Source organism: Hemitrygon akajei, chromosome 1 (genome assembly GCF_048418815.1).
Source record: "Hemitrygon akajei chromosome 1, sHemAka1.3, whole genome shotgun sequence".
Lineage (NCBI taxonomy): Eukaryota > Metazoa > Chordata > Chondrichthyes > Myliobatiformes > Dasyatidae > Hemitrygon > Hemitrygon akajei.
In genome coordinates, this window is record NC_133124.1 from 10,168,225 (window position 1) to 10,181,295 (window position 13,071).

At 41.5% G+C, this 13,071-nt stretch overlaps 1 protein-coding gene across 6 annotated transcripts in view; it reads left to right on the forward strand.

Annotated features, from left to right (window-relative positions):
* The window catches only part of sugct (succinyl-CoA:glutarate-CoA transferase), a 528,034-nt gene that overhangs the window by 167,327 nt on the left and 347,636 nt on the right, over window positions 1–13,071 (forward strand). The gene's annotated exons all lie outside the window — the stretch shown is intronic.

Here is a 13,071-nt window from a genome sequence, read left to right on the forward strand (position 1 = left end):
TCCCCATTCTGATATTTGGTCTGAACAACTGAACCTCTTGAACAGGTCTGCATGCTTTTATGCATTGAGTTGCTGTCACATGGTTCCTTAAGTTTGTTATAGCCAGGACAGTAGTGAGGATAAACTCCCACTACCTATTAAATGGTCCCAATGGTGTGCATTTCAAATAGCCTCTGAGAACCAAGTCCAGTTCCTGGCCTTCATGCATGGCTTAGCTATTAAGCCCAATGGAACTGTTTCTACTGACAGAAGGGGCAAAGGTGAGTTACTGGCACCTTAAAACCAGGAGCTTCAGGCAGATGGGGCTCACCTGATGTGGTTGGCAGCTTATCTAGGAGAAGGAAAACCCTCCTTCAGTCTGCTTATTGCTCAAATCGGTTCACTGATGATACCATACCCTCTGCACTCCACTCTATCCTGTCCTATCCCATCTGGAAAAAAGGTGCATCATATTCCAGAATGCTGTTTATCAACTTCAGCTTGGTATTTATTGTTGATCATCCCTCAGAAGCTGGTGGGTAAACTGTCCTTGTTAGGTTTCAGCACCTCCCTCTGTAACTGGATCTTGGACCTCTTGACAGAAAGGCCAGTCAGTTATAGTGTTGGCAGAAATATTTCTCGCTGCATTATGCTGAACATCAGTGACCCCTCCAGGGCAGCATGACTGCACTGCTGCATCACGCTGGACACCAGCAATCCCCCAGAGCTGCATGACTGCACTGCTGCAGCACGCTGGACACCAGCAATCCCCCAGGGCTGCATGACTGCACTGCTGCATCACGCTGGACACCAGCAATCCCCCAGGGCTGCATGACTGCACTGCTGCATCACGCTGGACACCAGCAATCCCCCAGGGCTGCATGACTGCACTGCTGCATCACGCTGGACACCAGCAATCCCCCAGGGCTGCATGACTGCACTGCTGCATCACGCTGGACACCAGCAATCCCCCAGGGCTGCATGACTGCACTGCTGCATCACGCTGGACACCAGCAATCCCCCAGGGCTGCATGACTGCACTGCTGCATCACGCTGGACACCAGCAATCCCCCAGGGCTGCATGACTGCACTGCTGCATCACGCTGGACACCAGCAATCCCCCAGGGCTGCATGACTGCACTGCTGCATCACGCTGGACACCAGCAATCCCCCAGGGCTGCATGACTGCACTGCTGCATCACGCTGGACACCAGCAATCCCCCAGGGCTGCATGGCTGCACTGCTGCATCACGCTGGACACCAGCAATCCCCCAGGGCTGCATGACTGCACTGCTGCATCACGCTGGACACCAGCAATCCCCCAGGGCAGCATGACTGCACTGCTGCATCACGCTGGACACCAGCAATCCCCCAGGGCTGCATGACTGCACTGCTGCATCACGCTGGACACCAGCAATCCCCCAGGGCAGCATGACTGCACTGCTGCATCACGCTGGACACCAGCAATCCTCCAGGGCTGTATGACTGCACTGCTGCATCACGCTGGACACCAGCAATCCCCCAGGGCTGCATGACTGCACTGCTGCATCATAGAAACATAGAAAACCTGCAGCCCTTTGGCCTACAAAGTTGTGCCGAACATGTCCTTACCTTAGAAATTATTAGGGCTACCCATAGCCCTCTATTTTTCTAAGCTCTATGTACCTATCCAAAAGTCTCTTAAAAGACCCTATAGTATTCGCCTCCACCACCATTGCCGGCAGCCCATTATACTCACAACTCTCTGAGTAAAAAAACTTACCCCTGACATCTCCTTTGTACCTACTCCCCAGTACCTTAAACCTGTGCCCTCTTGTGGCAACCATTTCAGCCCTGGGAAAAAGCCTCTGACTATCCACACGATCAATGCCTCTCATCATCTTATACACCTCTATCAGGTCACCTTTCATCCTCCATTGCTCCAAGGAGAAAAGGCCAATTTCACTCAACCTGTTTTCATAAGGCATGCTCCCCAATCCAGGCAACATCCTTGTAAATCTCCTCTGCACCCTTTCAATGGTTTCCACATCCTTCCTGTAGTGAGGTGACCAGAAATGAGCACAGTACTCCAAATGGGGTCTGACCAGGGTTCTATATAGCTGCAACATTACCTCTCGGCTCCTAAATTCAGTTCCACGATTGATGAAGGACAATACACCATATGGCTTGTTAACCACAGAGTCAACCTATGCAGCTGCTTTGAGCGTCTTATGGACTCGGACCCCAAGATCCCTCTGATTCTCCACACTGTCAAGAATCTTACCATTCATACTATGTGTGATCAGAAAACTTACTAACCCACCCCTCCACAGAGCTTTGATCATAGCATCATCGAGGCTGTCTGGATTTATTTGGAGAGACAGAAGCAAGTAAGACAGCCAAAGTCTGCAGAAAAACTGTGGCAAGTTCTTCAAGATGCTTGGAACAACCTACCAGCCAATTTTCTTTTAAAATTCCACGTCAGTGTACTTAAGAGAATTGATGTAGTTTTAAAAGCAAAGGGTGGTCTCACGAAATACTGTTTTGATTTAGGAGTTTTACTGTTCACTGCTCTTTATAGTAAGTCTTATGCTATTTAGAAACTTTTCATTATTTTTGAGAACATCTTTGCTTTAGAGAATATTTTTACATGTGTCTAAAACTTTTCCAAAGTACTGTATATCATGAAATTTGATGTTTTGAAGCAGCAGTAAATTGCAATACATAATGAAACACATTATATATACTAGTGCAAAGAAAGAGGAAGAAACAGTGAGGTAGTGTCCATAGGGACATGGCCCTTTCAGAAATCTGATGGCAGAGAGGAAGAAGTTGTTTCTGAAACATTGTGTCTTCAGGCTGCTGTATCTCTATGATGGTATTAATTAGCAAAGGACATGCCCTGAGTGATGAGTGTCCTGAATGATGGATGCCCTGTTTTTGAGACATAGCCTTTTGACACAGTCCTCAATGCTGGGGAGGCTAGTGCCATGATGAATGAACTAAGTTTACAACTTTCTGTAGCTTTTTCTGATCCTGTGTAGGGCCTCTCCATATCAAACAGTGATGCAACCAGTTAGAATGCCATGGTACATCTGTAAAAATTTGCGAGTGTCTTCGGTAACATACCAATTCTCCTCATACTTGGAATGAAATATAGTTGCTGTCGTGCCTTCTTAATTGCATCAGTATGTTCGGCCCAGGATAGATCTTCAGAGATGTTGGCACGCAGAACTTGAAACTGCTCACCTTGGGGTTCCGGTGATGTCATTGTCCAGAGTGGCAGCTTAAGTCAATAGCTCCTCCAGAAAAACACATATTTTGCTCCGTTAATCCATCAAATATAAGATCTTTCAAAAATATCTGAATTGATAAGGGGGCAAGAATGGAGGTTAAAAAAAGCATCACTGCGGAGCCTGTGGACGAAAGGGGTGCAGCGAGCAGCTCCCCTAGCCGAACGTGTGGTAGCGAGGCTGACGATGGACCTCGTTCAGCCAAAGCAGCAAATATAGTAAACATTCTGGAAGAGATACGGGGATTCCAAAAAGACATAAAGCAGCAACTAAATGATATCAGGTCAGAGCTCACCAACGTCAATCAAAAAATAGCAGTGGCAGAGACATGAACTGAGAAGGTGGAAGATCGCGTGCAAAACATGGAACGGATACTAAGTAAGATGATAAAAATATTAAATCAACAAGAAAGTAAACTGCTTGACCAGGAGGGAAGATCACGGCGTAAAAATATCAGGATATACAATGTTCCCGAAGGAGCGGATGGTTTGTCTATGATGGAGTTTGTACGTAAGTTGCTGTGGGACCCGCTAGAAATTCCTTCGACTATGGAGCTTGAAAATGAGAGGGTGCATCATGCGCTCTGGCCTCCTGGAGACAGAGAAGATACGCCATGCTCAATAGTAATTAGATTCCTTCGATACAATACAAAGGCGCAGATTCTATGAAGGGCCTGAGGAAAGAAGAGGATGTTTTTGGATGGTAAATCAATATATTTTGATCAAGATTACCCTCTGGCGGTCCTGCAGAAATGTAAAGAATATTCTGAAGTAAAGCGAATATTAAAGCAAGGAAAGATTAGATTCCAAACTCTGTACCCTGCTAAACTGCGAGTGTTTTATGAAGATGGGATGTAACTATATCAGACAGTGGAAGCGGTGACTAAAAATGTGAAGACCAGAGGGTTGCCTGTCAGCGGGATCAAACTGAGGGAAAGCCAGGTTGAACAGTTATCCCGCTCTGCTTGGGAAATAGTGAGAGAATCGAGAAAGCAGGGGACGGGAGGAGGGCGAAAGAAGTATATCAGGAAGAGACTGTGAATTTTCCAAAGACAGTCCTCACCCCCTCCAGAAGAGCCATAAGGTTTGGCTAACTTTAAAAGTGTTGATAAGCTAAACAGAAGCAAAAATAGATGGTGCTATACCTATCTGAAGAAATACTTCTTATAATGTGGATTTTATGTTACTCAATTATTCTTTTTTATTCATTCATTCACTCCTTTTCCCCCACCTAAATGAGAATATATATATGCGAGGAATACACAGGAAAATCTTTTCTGTGTAATGGACATAGATTTATTCACTTACTTTTATGAATACTGCAATGGGGGCCCTCAACTCACAGGTAGGAGAGGCTATCCCCCACATCTCGACAATTCCTCTACCTCAACCCAGGGTCATCTACTAGAGACCTCAGCCTTAGAATCACACCTTCGTTGCCTTTTTCTTGGTTTTGATCAAGATTACCCTCCGGTGATCCTGGTTCTTGGTTTGTGTTTCTTGGTTCTTATTTGTTCAGGGATTAGATCGATTAAGTTTTATTCTGCTAATTTCAATGATATATTGACCGGTAAATACACATGGCTAAGGACAAAGCAAAATTCATTTCTTATAATGTCAATGGGCTGTTAAATCCAATCAAACGCAGTAAAATTCTATCCAAAATGAATAAAGAACAAGTGCATGTAGTATATTTACAGGAAACTCACTTAAGTGGTAATGAGCATGGAAAAGTAGTTTGTTTTTCTCCTCATATAAATCAGGACATGGGAGAGGAGTTGCTACTCCTATCTCAAGCAAGCTAAATTTTGAAAAAGTATTCAAAATGGGAGATAAGGAGGGCAGATATATTCTGGTAAGGGGGAATATAGACGGAAATTCAATTACTTTATTGAATATGTACGCACACCCAGGAAGTGATATTAGTTTCCTTCAGAAAATTACTAATATTATGGTAACGGAAACAGAAGGTCTCCTGATATGTGGGGGAGACCTAAATTTACAATTATAACCAAAGTTAGACTCTTCCAATAGAAAAACCTATGAAACAAAATCCTTACATAAGAAAGTTACTACAGTTTTTGAGGATGTTGGTCTAATTGATATATGGAAGGACCTTTTCCTCAACAGAAGGGATTACACTCAATATTATGCCCCCTATTCTGTATATACTGTACAAGAATAGACTATTTCATAACATTTGGAAAAGACAAAGACAAAATAAACACCTGTGGAATTGGGACAATAGATGTAAGTGACCATGCACCTATATACTTATCTGTTGATTTTGACCTAAAACCAAGAATACTATTTGGAAACTAAATTCAAGTCTACTCAATGATCCCTACTTTTAGGAACAAATTAAAAAAGAAATTGGTCTTTACTTAGAATTCAATGATAATGGAGAGGTTTCACCTCCCATATTATGGGATACTCTGAAGGCTGTTTTAAGAGGGAAAATTATAGTGATATCTTCATATAAGAAAAAATAAGGAATAAAATACTAGAGGAATTACAAAATAGGCTGAAGGAACTAGAAAAAAACCCACAAATTGAATTTGGCACAGGATACATGAGAAAAAAATTAGGAATTAAATTAGTAATAGTTTGGCTACGCAAGAAATCAGGAAAAATTTAATGTTTCTGAAACAGAGACATTATGAAAGTGGATCTAAGTCTATGAAAATACTGGCGTGGAAACTGAAAAAAAAAATAGTAGAAAATACAATTCATAGAATTAGGGATCCAAGAACAAAAAAATAAGCTAATTCAAGAAGCTTTTGAAGTGTTTTACAAAACTATATTCCAAAGTTCCAGGCGGAAGCATAACCCAAATTGACACCTTCCTGAATTCTCTAGAGTTACCCGCTTTAAGCGAAGAACAAAATAGAACGATGACTGCTGACATAACTGAAGTTGAACTAAAAGCTGCAATTAGTAGGCTTAAATTAAGCTGGTCATTAGGATCAAATGGGTATATGGCAGGGTGGTACAAAGAATTTAAAAATGAGCTAGTCCCTGTCTTACTCCCCACATTGAACTGAGCTCTAAAAAGGGCACAAATGCCACCCAGCTGGAAGGAAGCTATACCGATAGAAGGCAAGGATAAAATGGAATGTGGGTCATTTAGACCAATATTCATTCTTAATGTAGATTATAGATTATTTACCTCCAACATGGCCAAACGATTAGAAGAGTTTCTACCCATACTGATACATAACGATCAGACAGGTTTTATACAGCAATGCCAAACACAAGACAATATACGAAGGACATTTCACATTATGGATCATATACAAAAAAATAAAATTGAAGTAATAATGATAAGCGTAGACGCTGAAAAGGCATTTGATTCGGTTAATTAGAATTTTCTTTACAGAATTTTACATAGATTTGGTTTCCATGACACAATTATTAAAACTATACAGGCACTATATGACAACCCTACTGCTAGGATTAAAATCAATGGATATTTATCAAATAGTTTTACCCTGGAAAGGGGCACGAGACAGGGTTGTGCATGGTCACCGTTACTCTTCGCATTATATCTGGAACCGTTAGCTCAGTACATCAGACAAAGTGAAGATAACAGGGGAATTGCTATTAAAGGGACAGAGCATAAATTGGCTTGTTACGCGGATGACATTTTGATCTATCTAGGGCAACCAATGTACTCTTTACCTAAATTTATGCAATCCTTTGAACAATATGGTCAATTATCAGGATGCAAGATCAACATAGATAAAACCCAATTACTTTCATATAACTATAGCCCACCAAGAGAAATTGAAAGTAGGTATCCCTGGGCATGGCAGAGTCTTTCAAATATTTGGGCATCATTATGCCAAAAGATTTGGCAAATTTATCAGAATGCAATTACAGCCTATATAAAAAAATTAAGGAAGATATAACAAGGTGGAACCTAATTCCTTTTTTCAGTCTCAGTTCAAGGATTGAATCTATTAAAATGAATATACTTCCCAGTCTATTATATCTCTTTCAGACCGTACCAATAGAGATTAATCAAAATCAATTCAATGAATGGAACAAAATGTTACCAAGATATATTTGGCAAGGTAAAAGGCTAGTGTTCGTCTCAAAACTTTGCAATTAGCCAAGGAAAAGGGGGGATGGGGCCTAACTTCTCTTAGAGATGATTATTTTGCAGCACAGTTGAGAGCTGTGATATGTTGGTGCAACCCATCATATGATGCTCAGTGGAAAAACATTGAGGAGTGGGTACTTCTCATCCCCATACAGGCAATTTTGGCTGATAACAACCTACAAAGGTACATAAATATGATTGATAACCCATGGGTGAAATGGACTCTTAAAATATGGAAATCTATTATAAAAGAATATAAACTAGAGGGAGATATTGCAATTCTTAAATGGTGTGCATATGACTCGGATTTTACGCCAAATAAACTGGATGCTAGATTTAAGGACTGGACAACTAGAGGAATATCAGTTCTTTGCAATATAATGAAAGAAGGAACACTGTTCAATTTTGAAATGCTTAAAGAGAGACACTTATTAGAAAAACAAGACTTTTATCAGTATTTACAGATGCGACAATATGTTAATAGGATGGTTAAGAATGTAACCAAGGCAAGAACATGTTTGATAGAGCTATTTAGAAAAGCATATAACTCAGACAACGGTAGTAGAATCATTTCAAGCGTGTATAAGGGTTTGTCAAATCTTAAAACACATTCGACTTCATACATTAAAACAAAATGGGAGGAGGAAGGAGGGATAATTATATCTGAGGAAGAATGGCAATAATATGGAGGTATCAATGGAAGTGTACTAGTTCACAGAAATGGAGGAAGTTCGGATGGAAAAACTTGATAAGATATTTTATTACACCCTGTCAGAAATCCCATTATGATAGTAACCTCCCTGTTTGCTGGAGAAATTGTGGAAATGAAAATGCAAACCATTCCTTATCATATTTTCTGGGAATGCCCTGTTATCAAAGACTATTGGAGGGGGATACACAATGCCCTACAAGACATCTTTAAGTGTGAACTACCCTTAGAAAGTAAGACCATATATTTTGGGTATACACCTCAAGAATGGTTGAAAAGAGATAGATATTTAATGAATATACTGCTGGTGGCTGGTGACTTTTACTAGGAAGTGGTTTTCACAGGAGAGCCCAACAAATGCATGGATGCAAATTACAATGGACATTTACAAAATGGAGAAGATAACAGCATCTGTTAATCATAAGTTGGAACAATTTGATTCATACTGGGACAAATGGTTTAACTACTTAACACCTCATAGGCCTGATTTTATTCTCACAAATGAATGAATATGTTGTAAAAAAATCACTCCCTACTTGTACATAGTTTTCTCCTTTCGCTTGTTCTTTCTTTCCTCTCCTTTCTATAAGTGTGTACCTCAAATAAATATTATGTGGAAATTTGTGGCATATATGACAATATGATATATATGTACAATATCTGAAATACATCTTATAGAAATGCTTGTTTGATGATAAACTTCAATAAAAAAATAAATTACAAAAAATAGAAACTGCTCACCTTTTCCACTACTGATCCCTCAGTGAGGACTGGTGTATGTTCCCTTGACTTTCCCTCCACAATCAATTCCTTGGTCTCACTGACATTGCGTACGAGGCTGTTGCTGCGACACCACTCAACCAGCTTGTCTGTCTTACTCCTGTATGCCTCCTTGTCACCATCTGAAATTCTGATAACAATAGTTGTGTCATCAGCAGATTTAAAATGGCGCTTGAGCCGTGCTGAGCCACCCAGTTGTGGGTATAGAGATAGTAGAGCAGTGGGTTTAGCACGCATCCTTGACATGTTCCATTGTTGATGGTCAGCAAGGAGGAGATGTTATTTTCAACCTGCACAGACTGTGGTGTTCCGATGAAGAAGTAAGGATCCAGTCGCAGAGGGCTTGATGGCGTGATCTGGTATTTCCTCCGTCAGCCAGGTCTCCACAAAGCACAAAATGTTACATTCCTTTGTTTCCTGCTGGTAGAAGATTCTGTCTGTAAGTTCGCACAGCTTATTGTCCAAGGAGTGAACGTTAGCCAGGAATATGCCTGGGAGTGGTGGCCGATTAGCACGCCACCTCAACCTCACCAGGATGCCAGCCCTTCTCCCTCGCCTCAAACGCTGCTTCCGAGGGAGCGGCGGTGTAGCAGGTGACTCTCCCATTGATTGTGCAAGCAGGGTATCCCAGTGTAGAAAAGGCAGCATGTAGTTGGTAAATGGCATCTTCCTGATGTTCATTAGAGTCAGTCTATCATATCTGATGTGACTATAAGCTACTTGAACAAGAACTGCGAAGGAAATCGCAGAAATCAGAAGTATACTGTAAAGTTGGAACGGAGCTTGCAACATGGTATGAGGCACCATTCCCAGCATCTGCAGATTTTCTCTTGTTTGAGGCTGTAGCGCTCTGTCCAATATTGCAGGTGTGAGCCATCTATCCACAAAGCAGAGTACACAGCAGTCTCTGATATCCCTCTTGTACAGCAGTCTTGCTCTGAGGTCTATAATTATATTTTCCAGACTGTAAAGTCACCAGCAGGATAGTCAGGAATGAAAGTCTAAGACTCTTGATTAGTAAGGTCATTAAAGATTATGGGAAGAAGGCAAGAGAATGGGGTTGAGAGGGATAATATATCACCCATGATTGAATGGCAGAGCAGATTCAATGTCCAAATGGCCTATATCTACTCTGGTGTCTTAAGATCTTCTTGCCCTTTTTGTCACTTCAGTACAACTGCTGATAGTTTGCCTCACTATTCCTTGGTTTGGGATAGAAACAGAAAACCTATAGCACAATACAGGCCATTCGGCCCACAAAGTTGTGCCAAACATGTTGTAACCTTAGAAATTACTAGGCTTACCCATAGCCCTCTATTTTTCTAAGTTCCATGTACCTATCCAAAAGTCTCTTAAAAGAACCTATCGTATTTGCCTCCACTGCTGTTGCCGGCAGCCCATTCCACGCACTCACCACTTCCTGCGTAAAAAACCTACCCCTGACATCTCCTCTGTGCTTACTCCCCAGCACCTTAAACCTGTGTCCTCTTGTGGCAACTATTTCAGCCCTAGGAAAAAGCCTCTGACTATCCCCATGATCAATGCCTCTCATCATCTTATACACCTTTATCAGGTCACCTCTCATCCTCCGTTGCTCCAAGGAGAAAAGGCGGAGTTTTTAAATGGGATAATGGACCATTTTCTGTTTCAATGAAATAACTATCTTGACTGCAGAAAAAAATGTACAAGGTGTATAAATTGAGGCAACAAAAAATATTGAAGCCTCTAACAGTGCCTGACAATAGTTTAGGTGAATATCAGATTTCAGACCAGTAGTCAGGAGGTGTTTCACTAAGCCAGTGATCAATCCTAGAACGGAATCCAGGTGTAATTGGTTGCAAACCATAGTTTAAGTTATTTTACTGAAAGTTATACACCAAAACCTCTCATAGATTGCTGACCAAGAATGAGCCAATGTCTTTGTTGAAACCTGTGCATATACTTTCACTTTCTATTTCATCACTGAGGCTGCCTGACAGCTGTGTCTTTTTTCATTTTAATCTTTTACAATAGCACAGAAAAAGATCATAAGAGATGAATTATATGTTTCAGCCCATTGAGTCTTCTCTGCCATTCAATCATGGCTGATTAATTATCCCTTTCAACTCCATTCCCCTGTCTTCTCCCTGTAACCTTTGATTATTTAAGAACCTATCAACCTCCACTTTAAATATACCCAATGACTTGGCTTCCATAACTGTCTGTGGCAGTGAATTCCATAGATTCACCACCATCTGGGTAAAAAGATCCACCTCAAATTGTTCTAAAGGGCTGTCCTATTCTGAGGCTGTGCCCTTGGTTCCTGGACTCCCCCACTATATGAAATAGATAGATAGATAGATAGATAGATAGATACTTTATTCATCCCCATGGGGAAATTCAACTTTTTTTCCAATGTCCCATACACTTGTTGTAGCAAAACTAATTACATACAATACTTAACTCAGTAAAAAAATATGATATGCATCTAAATCACTATCTCAAAAAGCATTAATAATAGCTTTTAAAAAGTTCTTAAGTCCTGGCGGTAGAATTGTAAAGCCTAATGGCATTGGGGAGTATTGACCTCTTCATCCTGTCTGAGGAGCATTGCATCGATAGTAACCTGTCGCTGAAACTGCTTCTCTGTCTCTGGATGGTGCTATGTAGAGGATGTTCAGAGTTATCCATAATTGACCGTAGCCTACACAGTGCCCTTCGCTCAGCTACCGATGTTAAACTCTCCAGTACTTTGCCCACGACAGAGCCCTCCTTCCTTACCAGCTTATTAAGACGTGAGGCGTCCCTCTTCTTAATGCTTCCTCCCCAACACGCCACCACAAAGAAGAGGGCGCTCTCCACAACTGACCTATAGAACATCTTCAGCATCTCACTACAGACATTGAATGACGCCAACCTTCTCAGGAAGTACAGTCGACTCTGTGCCTTCCTGCACAAGGCATCTGTGTTGGCAGTCCAGTCTAACTTCTCGTCTAACTGTACTCCCAGATACTTGTAGGTCTTAACCTGCTCCACACATTCTCCATTAATGATCACTGGCTCCATATGAGGCCTAGATCTCCTAAAGTCCACCACCATCTCCTTGGTCTTGGTGATATTGAGACGCAGGTAGTTTGAGTTGCACCATGTCACAAAGTCCTGTATCAGTTTCCTATACTCCTCCTCCTGTCCATTCCTGACACACCCCACTATGGCCGTGTCATCAGCGAACTTTTGCACATGGCAGGACTCCGAGTTATATTGGAAGTCTGATGTGTACAGGGTGAACAGGACCGGAGAGAGTACGGTTCCCTGCGGCGCCCCTGTGCTGCTTACCACCGTGTCAGACCTACAGTCTCCCAACCGCACATACTGAGGTCTATCTGTCAAGTAGTCCACTATCCAATCCACCATGTGAGAGTCTACTCCCATCTCCGTTAGCGAGCACTTCCCAAGTCCCATGTAATCTAACTTACCATGTGAAAATTCATCAAAGCCCTGCCTGAAGTCCATATAGACTGGGTTTATGGTCCTGTCCTCATTGGCTTCCTTGGTTATTTATTGAAAAAAATTACTCAATTACATTCATGAGATACGATATCCTGTGCACAAACTTGTAATGGTGATGTGTATCTCAGCCATAGTTCTTGCACTTTTTTCCTAGCTTCCCACAGTGTTCTTGGATAAAATCAGTCCCCAGAGATTTGGAAATTTAAAGTAAATTAATTATCAAAGTTCATACATGTTGAGGTTAATTTACTTGTGGGCATTCACAGTGGAGATGTAAATACGTTACTTCTTTTGTTCACGGAATGATACCTGTGAACCTCCCCCGGACTCTCTCCAATGCCAGCACATATCTTCTTAGATAATGGGCCCAAAACTGCTCACGTTACTCCAAGTGTGGCCTGACCAAAGCCTTATCTAAAATAGAAGTTATTAAATTGAAATCAATATTAGTGTATATGTAATCCTAATCAATATTAAGGCAGACAGGGTAAATGCAAGCAAGCTTTTTCCATGGAGGTTGGGTGAGGCTAGAACTAGAGGTCATAGGCTAAGCGTGGAATGTGAAATATTTGAAAGGGGGGGCTGAGGCTCTTCATTCGTAGGAGGTGCGAGAGTGGAAGTAGTGGCTGTGGGCTTCATTGTAACACTTAAGAAGTTTGGAAAGGTACATGGATTTTGTAGGCTGTGGTCTAGGTGGGTTGATGAGATTAGGTAAAATAACGGTTTGGCATGGATTAG